We start from the raw sequence: 20,483 nt of genomic DNA, 5'->3' as shown, positions 1-20,483 counted from the left end.
ATATCAGAAATATGAAAATGTGCTTACTCATGCCGGCAAATTTTGTTCTTCCCCAAATGCAAAGTGTGTGTAGATGGAACAGACGTACTCGAGGTTATGAAGAGAATTTATTCTTTATTAGTGCAAAACTTTCTGTCTTGTTCCTCATCTGAAGTTTGTGTGTGTGTGGGGGGGGGGGGGGGGGGTGCAGCCTGGCACTACCACTCCCTTTTCAATGATTAAAAACCCCGGCAGGCAAATGGCAGGATGAACCGTGTTTGCTTAGTTGTGCAGGAAATGCAAATTGAACATCCAATTCAAATATCCATGTGCACAACTTAATTCATTTCCGTGATGTTTTTATGACTCAACAGTTCATAATCTAATATCTCAGAATAATTCCTCTATGCAGGTGTGAAACAAGAGAGAGATGAAGGACGCAACGTTTGAGCTTTCAGCCGGAGAAATGGACTCGTGAAGGTCAGACTTTGATTTTACAAATGTCCATAAACATTTGTGTGTCTGACAAAGACATGTTGAGTCATTGAAATAGAGCTGCAGCGGAGAAGATTGACCTGTTTATTATTCAAACCCTGCTCATTTTCACCTCTTTAACATATTCTATCTATCTATCTATCTATTTGTGTGTGTTATGGACTCCTCTACGGAGGCTGAGACCTGCGCACAATCGCATTAATGGCAAACATGAATGTAAAAGCCACATCACGTCAACACGATCTCGACAGAGGTGAACGACAATGGAAACCAGGACGAGCTAGTCGCCAGTTAAAATACGATGCTCTTCTATTTTAGGTTTTACGGTAGAAGTGCCTCCAAAAGACAAACATCACAATTTGTACAAAAAACAAACGACTGCTCACTTGATGGCAGCAAATAACTCGACTGTTGTGTGTTCGTTGTCGCTCACTTCAGTTGTGATTGTGTTTCTGTTGTGTGGCTCTTCTGCGTTGTCACTTTTGCATTTATGTATTTTTCGTATTTATGTATTTCCAGCTCTTCAGCCTCTTGTTTCTCTTTTTGTATCTTCGAGGACAAAGTGTTTTTGGTTTGGTGCAGTTTTCTGACAAGACTGTTTGTCTATTCAAGATCAGTTTATTAAGAACATGCGTTTTTTACTGTTGCCATCCAGTACCTAAAGAATTTCCTAATGCGGCTTTATGTCAAAATCTAAATTGGCCCCTTAAGGAAAAGAACCGTGTTTAAATGAAGCTGTGAAAATATGAAATGTCATTTGCAAATCACTTCGAGAGGAGGTCTCACTCTGCAAAGACCGTTTGGCCTCCGGGCACAGGTGGAACAACCTCCGCCACATATTCATTCATGATTTTATTCAGTTATTTTTTTCCAGTTTGAGTTATGAATAAAAAGGCAAAAATAACACAAAGCCAAACAAAATAGAAATGAGTAGAAAGCCCCCCGTGCGGCTGCTCCACGATCAGATGTAATTCACCACTTACATCCACGCCTTCACCTAATTAGTCAGACCCCTTGAGAGTCGCTTTAAATGGATAATTGCAGTTTTAAACTTGTCAACTGCCGCGTTTAGTTCGGCATTAAGTAAAACAACATCACATTTTCACCCATGACTGAATCTCTGCAGGTTGTAAAAGGCCCCGGCGAATAATTGCCTCACTTTATCTGATCAGCCGGATGCAGAGTTTATTTCCCGTCGGTTCTGCCTCATCGCGCTCATCTACGAGGCCGAGTGGAGACAGGCGCAGATTAGAGTGTCCTCTGATGAATGCCGGGGCGGTACCCCACCTCACAGGTGTCGCTCTACACGGGCGTTACAAATATGGCGAGGCAGCTTGTGACAGGGCGACAGTGTGGCCGGGCGGCGGTGTGCACCCGAGTGAGACAAAACACAGGGAGATAGTAAATCACTGGCTGTGGCTCCTGGGCTGAGCGCACCAGTGGCAGTCACACTGGTGAGCTGCGTCGGGGATGAGGCGGCGGTTTGGCAGGGAGCTCAGGGTGTGCGTTTGAAGTGATGAATAGTGGAACACAAACACACAACATATCTGGGCACATCCCCGTCTCGCTCGGTATACAGCCAGCGTTTGCTTTGCTGGATAAAACCCATTCATCTTCCTCGGGGCCCACAGAAGTAAAAGCCCGCTCGGGGGGGTTTTTTCTTTTCGCGTTCCCCCGTGTTCCTGCTCAACCGCTGCCTGCACCTTTTCAGATTTGAGAATCGTGTGTCTGGCTGGGAACTCGGTGTAGAAATGCATTCCTTCAGATGTGACACTTGAGAGGTGCTTTGCACGCGGCCCACCACTTACAGAACAGAAAAACAATCAGGAGTCAGACCAGAAATCGACCTCGTCTCACTGTCGAGGGATATTTTACTGGATAATGTTAAAAAAAGAAATCATAATATCCGACAGAGTGTTGACCGAAGCAGTGACAGGGTAAAAAACATTGTTATAGCGAGAGGCCTCCGTGCCCGAGGCGAGTTAAGCCACAAAACCGCAGCCTTCAACAGTGTCCAATCAAATTCCTCCTCGCAGTTTCTCTCCCATCAAAAGCTCACCAGTGCTTTTTCGCTGCCGGCTGGAACGTCCGGCTGTTGTGCTGCATTTCAGTGGAAGTCTTAAAAAACGTAACACGGCCGAGGGGGGAGAGGGGGGAGAGGGGGGAAGGCCAATAACTGTAACAGCTCCGGCTCAGCACCGTCCATGACTGAAGAGTGAAACCTTCCTGAAGCTGTAATTTCTGACGGCAGAACTGAAAAGAGAAAGAACTCTGAGGACATGTTCTGAGGATTTTGTCTCTTGGCTGCAGAACAGGAGCAACTACACACAAAAAAACACTCATCTAACATGGAGACGGTTTGTTGTAGTTTCTCTGTAGTTGATGAAAAACTGTGTATGTATGTATGTATGTATGTGACTTTGCTTTGTATTCATAACGAGGACGACACCAACATCAAGACCTGTGAATATCAACATGCAACCTGTCTTCTTATACTCTGGTACATGTGCTCCATGCTGCCTCTCTTTACTTCTGTTGATATGAAACAGGACATTAAACTAAACATTTCTTTATTTTTTTCGGTGCAGCACTTCATGATCCATCAACTGAACATGTGACAGGCAGGACTAGTCAGCATATAGTCAATTGCCCAAAGTTTCTTCAGGGCTCAAATCAGCCTATGACAAAACAAAATGTTTATATTTATGTCTTTATATGACAAGGTAACTACAGTTGGTATAAATTACCCACAACGTTTCCAGTTTATTCCTGTTAATTCCCGTTTATTCTCGTTTATTCCCGTATATTCCCGTATATTCCCGTATATTCCCATGGAAAGTTTCCAACTTTGAATATTCCTGGAATTTTGCAACCCTAGTCAGGACTCATTCAAACTGTTGAAATAAAACCAATACACTCAGATACACTACAGAAAAGACAACAAAGGAACGAGGCTGATGATTTATGATAAAAACTATGGAGGAGTTTTAACACTAGAAAAAATTCAACATTAATATCACAGGTTTGGCAACACTCATAAACATCCGTCCCCTTAACAAGTCAGATTTTTCTTCTTTTTCGTAAAGATCCATGAATTATTATTTGCGAATTTTTGAAAAATGGAAAATAGATTTTGCGTAATCCTGACGATAAACAAACAAACAAACACAGATGAAAACATACTGACGGAGTTCGGTTCTGTTTCTGGTTCTTAACCAGCACAGACTGGATCACAGACAAGACTCTGTGAAACTTGGCCAAACCAGTCGACTATGACACAACACAATCAAAAAAAAAAGACGAGAATAAAACGTAATTTAAACTAAAACATTTGTGGGTTTTGTTTGACTAACAAACTTTAAAAAACTGCAGGAGTTTAACCACAAAAAAACCACAAGGAGATTTGACACAGGATTAAGACAAAGGTTTGAATTATTCTTTTAAAGAAACGTCTGACAAAATGAAAAGTAGTTTGTTCTCCCTGCTCTGACTTTCGCTCTTTGAAGAAAGAGAAGAAAGAAAAAGTGCGTTTTGCCGACCTTGTCACGAGGGATTAAAGACGAGTGGAACACGATACACAAATATGACAAGCTTGTGATAACACTGACAGAATGGAATTGGAAATGTTGTCCCCAGTTTAGAAAATTCCTCTTATTATCGCAGCAGAACCCGCACCCTGCTGTCACCGTGAGACTTTCTGTTCTCGGCTTGTGCTTCGGGAATATTAGAAGAAAAATGTCCATATTTCTTTGAGGTGAAGTATTGTTGTGATTTTTTTATGGCCCGGTATCCGTGTGGTACATCTGTCTCCTGCGAGCGAGCTGGGAGTTTTTTTAGCTGACGTTTAAGTTCTGTGACTTCGCCTCAAACACATCGATAGTGTTTGAGACACAATCATCTAAAAAAGAGAAAAGTCAATAATAATCAGCATGTGTTTTCTAAGGTCATGTCACCAAATTGCCGTGAGAGCACTTTGTTTGAATTCTAATCTGAGGATTATTTGCGTAGAGGTGGTGCAGTGGTGTCAGCTCACAGGAAGGTTCTGGTTCGGATCCCAGTTCTATCGGGGGTCTCTCTGTGTGGGGGTTGCATGTTCTCATTTAAAAAAAAAAGGATTGGGTTCATTGGAGACGTTAATTGAAAATAAATGTGGATTTGTTTTAAATAATAAACTGCTTTTCAATCCTTACGTAGGATTCGCTGATTCGTTAGGCTCCGATCACATGACCCTTCACCAGTAGGAAACAACTGGTATCAGCCCCGGACACCAGTGTCCAACACAACACGGACAACCAGTTACACGTGTGTCTGACCCTGTTGTGCAGTTGAATTCTGTATTTTACAATAATAACTCACAGCCCGACTCAAAGACTGAGACAAGGAGGGAGGTGACACAAGATGGCTGCTGCAAATACAGACAACACAACTTCTTTACATGTGTAGAAGACAAGATATTGTTTGAGCAAGCAGCAACTGTCCCTGTGTCCCTGTGTCTCTGTGTCCCTGTGTCCCTGTGTTCCTGTGTCCCTGTGTCCCTGTGTCCCTGTGTTCCCGTGTCCCTGTGTCCCTGTTTCCCTGTGTTCCAGTGTCCCCGTGTCCCTGTGTCCCTGTGTTCCTGTGTCCCGGTGTCCCTGTTTCCCTGTGTTCCAGTGTCCCCGTGTCCCTGTGTCCCTGTGTTCCTGTGTCCCGGTGTCCCTGTGTCCCTGTGTCCCTGTGTTCCCGTGTCCCCGTGTCCCTGTGTCCCTGTGTTCCTGTGTTCCCGTGTCCCTGTGTCCCTGTGTTCCTGTGTCCCGGTGTCCCTGTGTCCCTGTGTCCCTGTGTTCCCGTGTCCCTGTGTCCCTGTGTCCCTGTGTCCCTGTGTTCCCGTGTCCCGTGTCCCTGTGTCCCTGTGTTCCCGTGTCCCTGTGTTCCCGTGTCCCTGTGTTCCTGTGTCCCTGTGTTCCAGTGTCCCTTTGTCCCTGTTTCCCTGTGTCCCTGTGTCCCCGCGTCCCTGTGTCCCTGTGTCCCTGTGTCCCCGCGTCCCTGTGTCCCTGTGTTCCCGTGTCCCCGTGTTCCCGTGTCCCTGTGTTCCTGTGTCCCTGTGTTCCAGTGTCCCTGTGTTCCTGTGTCCCTGTGTTCCAGTGTCCCTTTGTCCCTGTTTCCCTGTGTCCCTGTGTCCCTGTGTCCCCGCGTCCCTGTGTCCCTGTGTCCCCGCGTCCCTGTGTCCCTGTGATCCCGTGTCCCTTTGTCCCTGTGTCGCTGTGTTCCCGTGTCCCTGTGTCCCCGTGTCCCTGTGTTCCAGTGTCCCTGTGTTCACGTGTCCCCGTGTCCCTGTGTTCCAGTGTCCCTGTGTTCCCGTCTCCCCGTGTCCCTGTGTTCCCGTGTCCCCGTGTCCCCGTGTCCCCGTGTTCCCGTGTCCCCGTGTCCCTGTGTCCCTGTGTTCCCGTGTCCCTGTGTTCCCGTGTCCCTGTGTTCCCGTGTCCCTGTGTTCCAGTGTCCCTTTGTCCCTGTTTCCCTGTGTTCCAGTGTCCCGTGTCCCCGTGTCCCAGTGTCCCCGTGTCCCTGTGTCCCTGTGTTCCCGTGTCCCTGTGTTCCCGTGTCCCTGTGTTCCTGTGTCCCTGTGTTCCAGTGTCCCTTTGTCCCTGTGTTCCCGTGTCCCTGTGTCCCTGTGTCCCTGTGTTCCTGTGTTCCTGTGTCCCTGTGTCCCTGTGTCCCCGTGTTCCTGTGTCCCCGTGTCCCCGTGTCCCTGTGTTCCCGTGTCCCCGTGTCCCCGTGTCCCCGTGTCCCTGTGTTCCAGTGTCCCTGTGTCCCAGTGTCCCCGTGTCCCAGTGTCCCTTTGTCCCTGTGTTCCCGTGTCCCTGTGTCCCTGTGTCCCCGTGTCCCTGTGTTCCTGTGTTCCTGTGTCCCCGTGTCCCCGTGTCCCTGTGTTCCCGTGTCCCTGTGTTCCTGTGTCCCCGTGTCCCTGTGTTCCAGTGTCCCTGTGTCCCAGTGTCCCTGTGTCCCTCTGTTCCTGTGTCCCTGTGTTCCTGTGTCCCTGTGTCCCCGTGTCCCCGTGTCCCCGTGTTCCTGTGTCCCTGTGTTCCTGTGTCCCTGTGTTCCCGTGTCCCCGTGTCCCCGTGTCCCTCTGTTCCTGTGTCCCTGTGTTCCTGTGTCCCTGTGTCCCCGTGTCCCCGTGTCCCCGTGTTCCTGTGTCCCTGTGTCCCTGTGTCCCTGTGTCCCCGTGTCCCCGTGTTCCTGTGTCCCTGTGTTCCTGTGTCCCTGTGTTCCTGTGTCCCCGTGTTCCTGTGTCCCCGTGTCCCCGTGTTCCCGTGTCCCCGTGTTCCTGTGTCCCTGTGTCCCTGTGTCCCCGTGTCCCTGTGTCCCTCTGTTCCTGTGTCCCTGTGTTCCTGTGTCCCTGTGTTCCCGTGTCCCTGTGTTCCTGTGTCCCTGTGTTCCTGTGTCCCCGTGTCCCTGTGTCCCCGTGTCCCTGTGTCCCGCCATTTTCAAACAGGAACATAGCAGAATGGATGAAGACCATTAGTTGGTGTGCACCCCACTTGTCCCCTCCTCTGATTTATCCGTCTCAGTGTTTTTCTTGACTCTGATAAACAGGTTTTATTTTTTTTTATAATAATAAAAGACAAACACCATCATAAGTAAAGACAAAAAGTCCTGACCCAGTTCTAAACATAGACGGACAAGGTTTCCTGGGATCAGTGTGAGCTGATTAACATAGTACTTGTAAAAAACTTGGTATGATAACATCTGCTCTGAGATCTGCTCACTTTTAATGGGATGATGCATCGTGTACCAGGCTGTTGTTTCAACCGCCATATGTCTGTCTCTCAGGAATTAATTAATTTCATTTATATCTTTGGAAAGGTGGGTTTCCTCCCAGTTACATGAACTGACATCATGCACTCAGCTCTCAGATCCCCCTGCTGCTCTTCACCGGAGTTTACTCACACTTCCTGTGCTCTCCGGGGGCCCGTCTGCATAAACACACACTTTTAAGGTCACATTTACACAATCATGGCTGTGGCCCTCCTTATTGTTGGAGCATTATGTGGATGTGAACTTTGGGCTTCATGTAAAAACCATCAGGAATCAGTAAGTATATGTAAGATTTGTTCTTCGGTTGTGTGTGTGTGAGGGATTGAGGATTATGTTCCTTTCAGTCTTATCAACACATTCACACAGAACTTTATATGAAACGCTTTTGGGGATTAGTTGGGCATCGAACCGCTGACCTTCTGTTCAGTGAACGACCCTCTAACATCACAGCTATAGCTAGAACCAACACAATAACTAGTGGACCAGACCTGATGTGTAAGGAGTCTGCTCTCAGGTCAAGTTTTTCACTAATGGATTGTATATTCACTCCTCATAATTATGTTGAAATGATTCTGTTTAATTCTGCAGTTTGAGTTCTAATAATCCAGAATGTGTTTGGTGCACAACTCGTCTTGTCTCCATGAAGCTGTTTTCAGCCGTTTACCTAAAATTCACGACTTTCTCTTGATAAATTAGAAAATGCTTTCAAGCAGGAGTTATGTCGACATTAATCATCTTCATCTTCTAACTCTTTGATGCTTTTTTCATGAATTAACATGTCTGACAAATGGGACAGGAAGTGCAACCTTATATGGTCTTATTCATAATAATATCAATCAACTTTTTTGTAGAGCACCTTTCATACAAGAAATGCTGCTCAAAGTACTTTACATACAATATAGCTACAAATAAAAACATGTTAAAATGTGATTAAAATAACAGATTTCAAGTTGCATAAGAAAATGTTAAAATGACATTTAAAAGAAAGAAAAAATGAAATAAAATTGCTTAAAAAGAGACATGGAAAGTGATGAAAAATAATAAGACTGCAGGAGTTCGGGGGAAGTGCAAAATCAAGTTAAAGGCCGAAGTAAAGATGTTTTCTTTTCAAAGACGTTTTCTGAACTAGCTTCGAGCATTGATTATGAAAATGTTCTATCCTCATTCACATTCACACAGGTTAGTGCAGAGAGTGCTTCACAAAACTAATACAGGGCTGACAATGAAATGCAATAGAATAGGTTTTACAAGCTATAATAACAATAAAAGTTCCATTGAAAATAGAATAAATATTGTTGATGTTTACGTATGAGAGTTAAACACTTTTCTGAAGTTAGTTTGGATCTGATTCGTTCAAACTCAGTGAACGAACAAATCAAAGATGGTGAATGAAAGTGTTCCTTCATGAGGCTTGGTGTCTTTATACTTATGACTCAGATAGAGAACATGTTTGATTTTGAGTCTCACGAATCTGGAAAAGTCAGAATCATATCATTTTTGCGATATCAATGTGTGAATGCAGGGCCCCCCTCCTTATTGGAAGACTGAGAAGTGAACCCCCCCCCCCCCCCCCTGCACGGGGCGTATACGTGAAGGATGTATCTGCGGCTCTGCAGTCGGCTCTCTTGGCTGCCTCATCAAACAATGCCATTATCCCAGATCAGCCTGTGCGACATGGGAAGATAAGAACTAAATTATACGGCAGTTATATTATACCGCAGGAGTCAGACGGTAAACTCTCCCCAGCAGCTGCTTTAAATCAGCTCCCCCTCCACAGAGAGGGGTCTCCTCCGGTTTGAACTCGTCTCTGCAGCGCGGCGTCTCTTTCTCTCTTTCAGAACACCGCCCACTTGTCCTCTGCGGAGGCTCCTGGTGTCCTGCAGCGCTCATTACTAAACGGTGGAGAGCGAGGATGGAGCCTCTTCCTGGAGATCCACATTCTAATTATGCAAATGACCGAGACTTTATTTTAGAATTGAACGCTGATAGGGAACTTTTAGGATTTTTTGGGGGGTAAAACTTCATTTTGCAGGGCTGGAAGGTCAGCCCCCCCCACACACACACACACACACACTAAATGTCCGGCCTTGAGCTTCTGCCGACAAAGTATAATCACTGCTCCGCATTAATATGCTGATCAAATCCAAGGCACAGACTTGGCTTTTCATCTTTTGCCATCCTGCCCCCACATTTATCATTAAATATTCATCATCAAATATGCACGAGCGACATCACTGTGGTTTTCAGGGTGGTGGGGGTGGGGGGGGGTTCACTCCAACCTGCTGCCGGGTCACATCCTGACATCGTGTGAAGCCTCGTGCAGCCCGACTGCCCACTTAAGCATGAAGGCACGGCTCCGCCCCGCTGCAGACATCCTCTACAATCTGCTGGTGCCGGGTTGTCGTGCATTCAGAACGGATTCTGTGAAGGGAAATCAGTCTGAAGGATGCTTAGTACACAGTCGTTCATTCAGTTTACCTATAATAACGTGAAACGTCCAAATAAAGGCGTGATGTCCCTCTGCAATGGAGGTGAGGGGGGGGGAGCACCACCAGTTGAGCTAATACAGCGGTGGTTTATGAGCCCACTGCCAAGGTGCAGTGGTTCCCAGTAACATATCCACACCTCTGCAGTTTATTTTTATTATTATTTATTCTCAGCTCATCATTCAAAACTAACAGCCCTCAGCACGTATTACTCGGCTCTGCATGAAAGACGATGTCCTGGTGGACGCCCGCTGAGACGCTGATGCAGTCAGGACGAGTGCATGGAACCTCGCTGAGTCACTGTCACATCCATAATCACTGTAAAGAATGTCCCCCCCCCCCCGTCTTCCTCCTCCTCCTCCTCCTCTTCCTCCTCCTCCTCCTCCTCCTCCTGCACTGCTGCTCCTATCGGGGGAGTCGTCTGAAACAATTTGACAACCGAGCCAAAAATGGTGTGCATATGATCTTTAATTCAACACATATGCACAATCTCATGCTGGGAGAAATATGACGAGTTTAATTAATATTTCATTATGTTAGAATTATATTTTAGTTTAATTTCAAATGTATTTATTTCAAATGATTATTTTACAAATGTTTTCGTTTATTCGGTTGATATTTAGCCACCATATGTTGCACTTCATGTTTGTGTACCTGTAATAAATGTACATTTTTTGTCGTATTCAATTGTTGTTCTTGTAATTTCAGTTTTTTTCTTTCTTTTAAACACTTTGTATCCTTGTTAAAAAAACTGCAATATAAAGACAAACTAAGTTAATTGTTTAGATTTTTTTATTTTTTTATTTTAGTGGATACAAAATAAACAAAATAAAAGGATCCTCCTCAGAGACATTACAAAGTGACGTCAGAGTCAATTTCCTCGTTCAGATATTCCCACCGGCCTCAAGTCAAACCCAGAAAGTGAACCCCCACAATATTTGTACATCACCAACTCCCAGTGCACACAAGTCTCTGAACAGTGATAACCGTCCTCCTGAAGGTCAAGACTTTCAATCGCCCGTCCTCACCGTCTTCAGACGACCGAGGTATGAGGAGATGGAGGTAGAATGAGGAAGAAAAAAAAAATGATTACAGAGGGAATCTGGCATTTTCTGGATGAATGCTCTTTGGCACTCAGACACTGATTGTGAGTGACACTCTATGACCAGTCCCAGGCTGCCGCGGCATCTGTGCTGTCAGAGAGGGAGCAGGGAGGTGGGGTGTGTGTGTGTGTGTGTGTGGGGGGGGGGGGGGGGGTTGTTGTGTTATCATGTGGCTGTTATTCTCCAGCTGAATAACTTGCAGCTAAAAGATTACATTGGACAACAATATACAGAGGGAGTAAAGTTAAGTTGGCATTTCTTCCTTTTTTTTCTGCCAAGCCCTGTCAGGTGATTTAACAATCCCCCCCCCCCCCCCCACACACACACACACACACACAACCACACACACACACACCCCCGGCGGCAGCCATATTTGAGTCTCCCAGCTCTCGGCTTCATTGGGTTTTTTAACGGCTTATTGTTCTTTCTAAACAAAACAACAACTTTGTCAGCTCACCTGAATTTATTAGACATGGCTGAATTGATTCCCCGGGCTAATGAATTTAATTGATTTTGTGTTAGGGGGATGATGTCGGCTCGTTTTGCTTCGTGAAACCACGGCGTCGCCCGCTAGCATCACCGTCTGAACACGTCTGATTCTCACACCAGATAATCAGGAGCTGCCAACACTCCTGGACTTGGCAGAGAATTTGCCTCCGTGTCCGGGAAGCGCGCGACAATATCACAGTGACTTCTCTGACTCATGAGTCTATTACGAAATATAAGTGAGTTGTTTGTTTTCCTGTGTCACAGCGAAAGAGACACGTTTCTCTCGCTTGATATTTTTCTCTCTGACAAGCAGGTTATGTTTCGTATTTTCATTTGTCTGTTTGTTGTTTGTGCAAAATGTTGTGCGCTGATTTGGGGAGAGATTGGAAAGACGTCCTTACATTTTTGTGTGGGTCTGGTTGCACAGAGTCAAATAAGGGTCATTAAGGGTTTTCACAAATGATTTGTTGCTGTATTGTGAATACAAAGTTGTATATCACCTTTTGCATGTATGCAGAAGCAATGCGTTCTCATGTGAGGACGTGCGAATTGCTAAATAAAAATAAATTGTCACAAATTTGAGTTTTATTAGTGTGTTCCAACGTTGTTCAGCTGTAGAAATATTCTCTGCATTTGTGAAAATGTTTTGCACATTTTTCCAAAACCCCAGATGACCTTCTTGCATTTTCAAATCAAATCAAATATTCACAAATCACAATTGGTCTCATAGGGCTTCACCCTCGTAAGGAGAAACTACCAAAAAAACTATAAATAACAGTATTTACATCATTGATTAGAAGAACCAGTTTGTAACCTAATGGAAATTAACTGAATTGAGGAGTTTTTGTGAGTAATGGTGTGTGAGGAGTCCTATTGTATATTTAATTAATGTTCTGAGGGGATTAATAGGACAACATTGTTCAGTTCTCTGAAAGTTTTCTATAGGTTTCAAATGCCAACTATAAATACTCCAGCGCTCATCAATAGCTCCACTTCTGCAGCGAGGGCTGAGTGAATCGATCCAGGAAACATCGATGCCCCGTCTCGGTTTTATCCGTTTCATTTTTCTACATTGTGCTCATTACGTGAAGGAGCAGGACTGTGAGCTAACGAGGTCTCGGGCCGTCGTTTGTGCTCTATTTGCTTCTCCTGCTGATCCTGTTGTCGTGTGCATTCAAACGTGATCATGTAACACCTGACTCTCTGCCTCAGTCAACCCAATGCAATGAGAGCTGCAGCTTTGTGTGGAGCTATTTTACAGTTTTAATATAGAAACAATGCAAACTGCTGTGTTTGTATGAAAGATGTTTTTCTGCTGTGGCAACACCGGCCATTTGTTTTCAACACTCTTTGTTTCCCAGGTGTCACAGGTGGCCAATCTATACTGCATGTCTTTGTAGAACGATGCTAACAGTTTGCAAATCATACAATCATGCAGTGTATTCATATTTAGCCCTTTATTGATGCATATACTGTACCTCATTAATCACGATGCTCTCCTCTACCTTTAAGTACATAATCCACTTTTACTGTTAGGACATTTTTTTCTATGTCCATATTTGTGATTCTGGCCGTGTTGGTATTGGATCAAAATCAACTCTAACTACTGCTAACTAAAGTTTCTAGTTAAAAGTTGCCAGATCATAGGTGAGTATCCCCAAGTCTTTCTTCTCACAATCTATCAAAATAAGAGCATAAAATTAACATAACATTTTGCCAGGGAAAAATACGTAGATGTTTATTGCTGTTTGCAAAGGTACAGATACTTTGGAATTCTGCATGGCACAGAGTCTGCCAATAAAAAGCGTGGCACGCAACTATTATTAAATATACAAAATGATCCGGTAAATTAAATATATATAGAATATAGACAAAATGATCAAAAGAACTTCACGGCTTTGATGAAATCAGACATATTAAGGGAGCTGATATTGATGAGTGCTTTTCCTTGGTGGAGGAACAGTCTGTGCTTTCCTACAGCTCCATTGATCTACTGGTAACACACAGGTGAGTTCAAGTGTTGAGATGGTTTAAGACGGGTGAACACATCGGTGGGGACATTTCCTTTTACCCAATTCTACACAAATGATATTTGCTCGTTCACAGCACCAGCCATCTTTCAGGGGTCGAGGAAAAAAATTCACCCCGACACAGATCTGTGTCTGATCTGAGTGTTTGGACAGTTCCGTCGTGGATCCTCCATGATGCTGCCTCCAGATTCATGATGTGATCACATGGCCTCTAGCTGAAAACATCATCTAGCTTGAATTTCAAAGTTGCTCCGATAATGAAACGTCGGGAAATTATCACCACCCCTTTATTTTTCTTAATTTATTTCATTTTTGCTCATTAAAGAAATATCAATGGGCTCCTGCTGCTTCTTCTTGGTCTGGGGGAGATAATGTGTTTTAAATCCCAGATCTGATTGGAGAGCTCATGATCCGCAAATTGCAGCCGACTGCATGAAACAAAGGTTGTGTGTGGCCGGGCGAGGCAGTTAGGCTGCTTTTGTTCTCTGTGAAAAGCTCCTGTTGGCTCGGCCTAAGTCAGGATGACATGTTCACCTCCTATCCTCAGTACCTATTTCTGGATGACTGTAAGTCACTCTGACATTGCTAGGGGCAGCACTTCCTCTGTGTTACTCTCAATACAAAAAAATCTCTCCAATTGTATTTTGGCTGTTATTTATCTCAGGGAAAGAAAATAAGAGAGAACATCTCTGTGGAGTTGAAAGGAATAGAAACGTTCTTCGGAGGGAAGCAGAGCTGGTGTTGTGATGTAGGTACATTTCATCTGCATTTATGAAAACTGGAAATTGATAGAAATAGATTTATATGGTTTTACATTTAGCTCCACTTAGACTCATTTTGTAAGAAAATCACTGTCAGGGTATTTAAACTAAATCAAATATCTGAGGAGAAAAGATTAGCATCCCAAAAGAGTAAATGGTGTTTCATAAAGATTCAATCTCTAATCAACTGTGGAGAACACACTCAAAATATTCACTGGAGGAAAAATCTGCTTTTGTTTTTTTTACGGTTTACACATAAGTTGTTTACACATGAAAAGTGACGTTTGTGCACAAAGGCTTCAAACACTCGAGGATCTTTGTCCGACATGGAAATGCACTTAAACACTGAATACTACAGGCCCAGTGTTTTATTTAGTTTTGCAACATAAAAACATTTCATGGGACGTGTTGTGCAAAAATTCAAAGTTCACTTCACGGACATTGGTTAAGTTGTGTCAATGTGCATATGCATGTCCACAAAGCAGAGATCATGCTACTTCATGCTAGCAACACAAACCTGGACTCCACAGATTCCATCGTTGTGTTACTTATCCGTTTATGACCAAAACTCACTGATCCTGCAAAAGTTAAGTCTTAAGTTACGTCTTGCATCTAATGTTAAGTTGCGATAAGGTTCATCTTAGTCTGTAAGTCTAAGAAAATGCTAATCCAACGTCTCTGTGTCACTTTAAAACATCTCCAAGGTGCGTACCGCCCCCTGGTGTTCCTCGGTTTACTGTCTGGTCTGCTCTAAAACCTTCCTAACTTTGCTCTGCTCTAATAAGTAGAATAAAATGTGGTACAAATAACGTTCAGATGTTTTCAGTTCAGCATTTTAGTCGGCGGGAACAAATATCTAATTTTACGTTGCCGTTCACGTTCAGCAGCTGTGATTTGAAATCTGCTTTGACATTTCACCACGTTGGTGTAATTTGCGGTTGAAACTAATCTGCGAATCAATAAACATTATCTTCAAAAGAGTTCTCCCGGTCGATCGAGTTTCTACGTACTTCCATCTTTGTGCCGTTCAGTGAATAATCTTGAAATATAAAGTCGGACTTTGCTGCTCCTACAAGTCGGAGGAGGCCTTTGGCCGGGGCAGAGAAAGTCGAGTCAACTTTTAATCAACCTTTTCTCCCCTGCACATAATGGGCTACATTTTGCTATCGAGTCCATCTGGATAATCACCTTTGGTTTTGTGGCGGTACAATCAGTTTGACTCTGTATCAAAATTTAAATCACCGAGCGGGACACAAAGAAGTCTTTCAGGGGCCTGATAAAGAGGGAGGAGGATCCCGGCGACTCGGGGCCATTCTGTGTAAAATATGCCTGGAGATTAAAACTAGCTTTGGCCATTAAAAGGGGAAACAGGGCGGAATGTTCAAATAATCAAAAGGTGCTCTCATGAATGGCAGCGGCGCCTTTTTTCCTTTGGATTGGAGTCGAATCTTTTATTTCTTTCGCTGTCCGAGCGAAATTGGAGAGATGCAGATAGCGTGAATCAAAGGGTTGTGTGCTCGAGGCTGTTATGTCCCAGTTGTTACCTGATACAACGCCAACAGCATCCGTTTCATTTCTTCAATGCTCTTCAATCTCGTCTTTGTGAGCAATATTAGAAAAGAAAAAAAAAAGAATGTCGCCAATCAATGCGGTTCAAACATAAACTCCGAGTCAATAGTGATTCTCGTCTTTTACTGTGAGCAAAGCAAACACAGGGTTTCAAGGTCGTGGATCTGATATCGACTCGACTCCGGAGACGTGGGGATAAAGTGACATCGTCCGGTGATGGCGACTAAAAGTAAACAAAACTCTCTCTCTCTTTTCTTTTTTTTTGCTAAGCTGCGTTTCTGTGGTGAGAGAATTACTGCAGAGCCTCAAACCTGTGGTGACCGGCGAGATGCAGTTAGATCCTGAGCATGGCTGAGAGCTCTGTTCTATTTATAATGCACAAGGCACTCGCCTGTCCTCATGAATAAACCTTACTGGGCTGAATGCTTCCCACTGGGACTACAATATGAAAGCAAATAGCGGTGTAATGTCCGCACTTCCATCACACCGAGAACTGAATACAACAACTTCAGCCAGTAGGAAAATTAACAGGCTCAATCTCAAGTGGAGGATAACATCGGGTTTTAATGTGCGATACCTTTGATCGATTTTGAGGGTGTGATGTTGTGTTGTTTTTTCCTGAAGCTAATTTTAATTTTGCAACTCCGAGAAAGCAACAAACACATGTTAGGCTGTAAAAATAACACAACCTGCCCTGAAGTGGCTTCAGCTTCAGTACATGGCTGTTAATGAACAAACATATATCGTGGATTCAGTAGTAATGAACAAATAGTAGAGGTTGGAATAGTTTGAAACACAACGGATAAATGGTTTAACAACACAATAATAAACAGTTATATTCACAATCAGTGGATAAATGGTTAAAATACCTAAAGGAACGGTTGAACGTTTTAATTTCACTGTATTCATTGCAGCCATTTTCCTCATTGGACCATGTTTCAAGGTTCAAAAACCTATTTGATGCTTGAGGTGGTTGAATGCTAATGTTAGCTATAGCTAATGGATTCCCAACGTTTTATACGACAACATAAATCCGTCCTAGTGATGTTAGTGTGATAGTGTGTAATCATCTAAATTTGTACTAATTGACACTACTCTAGAATGAGTCCTTTAAATTTAAATACTTTATATTTACATCAGGAACGGCTCCTCTCTACGGAGGCAGCCATGTTTTCTAGCTCACCACTAGATGGCACTAGATTCTACACCCTGAACCTTTAAATGTCTATACACGAAATCTTATTCAGGTTCCCAACAGTTCAATTTATTTAAGTACATTTTAACAACATAATTTTCTAAGCCACAAATTACCAGTGAAAAATACCAGCAGGTTTATAATGTGAGAACATGACGGGGGGGTGCACAACACTCGAGCTCATCCGACAGCGCTGAGCGGAAAAACAAAGCACAAGGTCCGGAAGCACTGATTCCAATTATTTATAATGTGGCACTTTAATGTCGAAGCATTTTGTTTGCGACGCGGCTTCTTTACATTCTGTACGAACAAAAGTATAAAAGCTGTTTATCGTCCACGTCTGGAAACGATTCCTCCTCTTCCCGACCTCTGCAGAGGAAGTGATGACTCCAGCGGCGTGATTCAGGACGATCATGTGACTCCAGCCGTGAGCTGAGCTTCCTGTTGTTTTGCCGTTGTGTGTTTCTCGGTAACAACTTGTGAATCGCTCTCCTTTCGATTTACAGCCAGTTTCCTCACAACACCAACGTAAAGCCTGCTTAAGAACGCGTCCTTTTAAAAAAACGAAAACAACTCCAGCAGAATTGCCTGATGCCACAAACGCCGCTTGTTGTTTCCGGCCAAGAAAATGCCAGTCAAGTCCCCCCCCCCCCCCCCCCTTCTTCATATTTAATACCGCCGCCCCAATTTACGTTTTTAATTCCCATCTCCAGCGAGAGAACAAAACCAGGCGGCTGCATTTGTAAACAACTGTCTCTGTTTCTTCCAACCCAGTGCTTTGATGTGACCCTCAGGTGAAGCCGATGGGATTGACAACACGCTCCTGCAGAGCTTCTGGATTTGGAATAAATCATCAAGACAGGCCCGACCCTCGCGGTGCTTTGCTCCCGGACACTAATATATCTCCCATATAGCGCGGCTGCCCCAGTCACTCCGTGGAGATGAGAAAAAAACGACAAGGTGCCTTCGGGGGGGAAATGAATTGCATGCATGCAATTTGGTAATACATGAGAGAAATAACACCTCATAAATGTCAGGAGGTAAAAAGGAGGGGAGACGGTGTAGATTTGACAGCGCTTAATTTATTCCCAACAACCCAAGTGCTTATAATACGGGATGAAGGTGTGAGACGTCCCGAGCTCGAAGCCACGAGCTCGGCATCGTGGGGAGACCGAGACAAATGACAGACTCCACCAAGACAGATGTCACATGTCATATGTGAAGATAAAGTCGATGATGGGCGGAAGAAACAAATATCGTTTTAAGTGTAAATCTTAAACTGTGTCATTTTAAATTCAAACAGCAACACTTGGTTGTGTATTTGGAGCCATTTCTTGGCATCAGGCATCATTTCCATTGTGATGAAGAGTCAAATGAAACCCTCTTTCCTTCTTGTGTCTTACGTTGGATTCGTTTTTTTTTTCCAGAAAGCGGTCGCAGCAGGGGATTGGATATCCCACCGCACCCAGATTAATGCAGAACCGCTCGGGCAGATTATCCAATGGCTGCAGCACATCTTATTCCACGGGGGTGAATAAAGGATGGAGCGCACATTAGAGAGAGCACTCTCGTTCTGAATCCAGTCACCGCCGAACATTATTTGCTCTCATGACACAATGAAACGTTTCATTTCAAGTGGTCCTGAAGTATTTATGCCACAAAACACGTGACCTCTCAAAAATATCCCTGCCCTTTTCATATTTTATGCCTCCTGCCTAATTTAAAGGAAGGAATTAGAGCATAAAATTACTTAGCTCTCAATGGGGGAGGAGCAGTGGACACACACACACACACACACACACACACACACACACACACACACACACACAGACACACAGACACACACATGACATTAAGCACTATCCTCTCCCTCACCCCGAGCTGATGCCGACAAAAGAGAGATTTCCTTTTATTGCGGGATGTAATATGTTTATGTTCAATTTAAAGCCTCGTTGCATCATGGGAGTTCACTGTCATCTTTTTAAACTAGTCGTCAGCAACAGATGAAAACGCAGTAAGATCCCCCTCCCCCCCCCCCCCCCCCTCCCCGTACACACCGAGCTGAGGGAGCAGGATTACATGTTGCAGAACTACAATAACCTGATTAATTCAGATGTAATCTGCTGCCAAAAAATAAAGTAGAACACAGTCACTTCTTCATGGAATTCATTCATCATTTATGACGCGGAGATGGAATTTTTAATTATACGACTGTGAACCACAAATAACGCTGCACTTTGTAGAGAGTTGTCCATCAGATCTCAAAGTGACGCAGGAAACTATAGGGAGACTCAAAAGTGACAGAAATCAAATTACACGGGAGCTTTGAGTCGTCTGGAGAAGCATGGATATCAATTTGACAAGAAGCTGCACCACCTAAAACCAGATTAACGGCATCTATTCATCTTTTTTTAATTTGGAATATGCTCAGTGTTGCACACACACATATAAAAAGGGGGAATAGTTTTTGACTGCTCCCGAATAGAATGATCAGAAAATGGTTCCTATTTGAAATTGAGAGCTGAGACGTCCAGTGTCCAGTGCTGGTGGATATGAAGCAGCATCAAACCACCGGTGGGTTCACGGCAGCTCGGAGGATCGTGAGCGGTGTGATATTTAAGGCAGCTCCCGAAGCTGCTAAGTCTATAAAAGCTCAAGTTTACGACTCGGAGCCGAGAGACACTGTGCCGCATCATTTCATTCACTGCCGGTATAAATAGTGATCTCAATGGCAGCAACATGCTGATGTTTTCTTTTCCCGGCGAAGCTTCACAAAGTGTCGAGAATGTAAATCCGACTCGGAAAGGTTAGAGAGAGAGAGAGAAATGTCCCCCCCCCCCGGTGCCAGAACAACCAGAGCAATAGATTTTTTTTTTTCTTCTAAACACAGTATCAAAGTCTTTTTGCAGATTATCACTTCATTACACATTTCATATTATTGTGTTTTATAAACCGTATTTAACCAGACAAGTCAAACAAGGACACTTCCCTGTGCCGGTGCCTGCTGGGGAAACAGAGGATGGTGAGATGCATTCGTACAGACAGAGCCACCAAGAAGCACGTATAAATACACAACTACACACACACACAAACACATAAATATATATATATATATACACTGTGATCTGCCGGGTAAAATGACAGCCTATATTCCAAATGATACATTCGCTGCCTGATATGCGCTGCAGCCTCGTAATCTTAATCTCGTTCTTTCAGGCTCTTCTTTTTTTTTCTCCACGTCAAGACACGACACACAACTGCAACTGGCACGAGGGGAGACGCTGTTATTATGAATTACACTCCTGCTCTTCTGGAGGTGCAGTATTCCCGAGTATTAATAGTGAAGCTGTGGAATGCAGAGTTGTTTCCACAGAGGGAAGCGTATCTTTTTTCTTCCTCTTCTCTCGCTAAGTTTTCCATGTAAAAGCCGAAAAAGGAAATGACATTTGCACCCAGCACACACACACACTCCCTCGCCCCTCATTGTGTACATTGTACCATTCACATGTAGGAAAAAAAGTAGAGCAAAGGCATTGACCTCCACATGAGAAGTCACTTAGCCTCCAGAGGTTCTGAGTCCAATC

Source organism: Pleuronectes platessa, chromosome 5, assembly GCF_947347685.1.
Source record: "Pleuronectes platessa chromosome 5, fPlePla1.1, whole genome shotgun sequence".
NCBI classification, from domain to species: Eukaryota; Metazoa; Chordata; class Actinopteri; order Pleuronectiformes; family Pleuronectidae; genus Pleuronectes; species Pleuronectes platessa.
Note: the sequence above shows the minus strand (reverse complement) of the source record.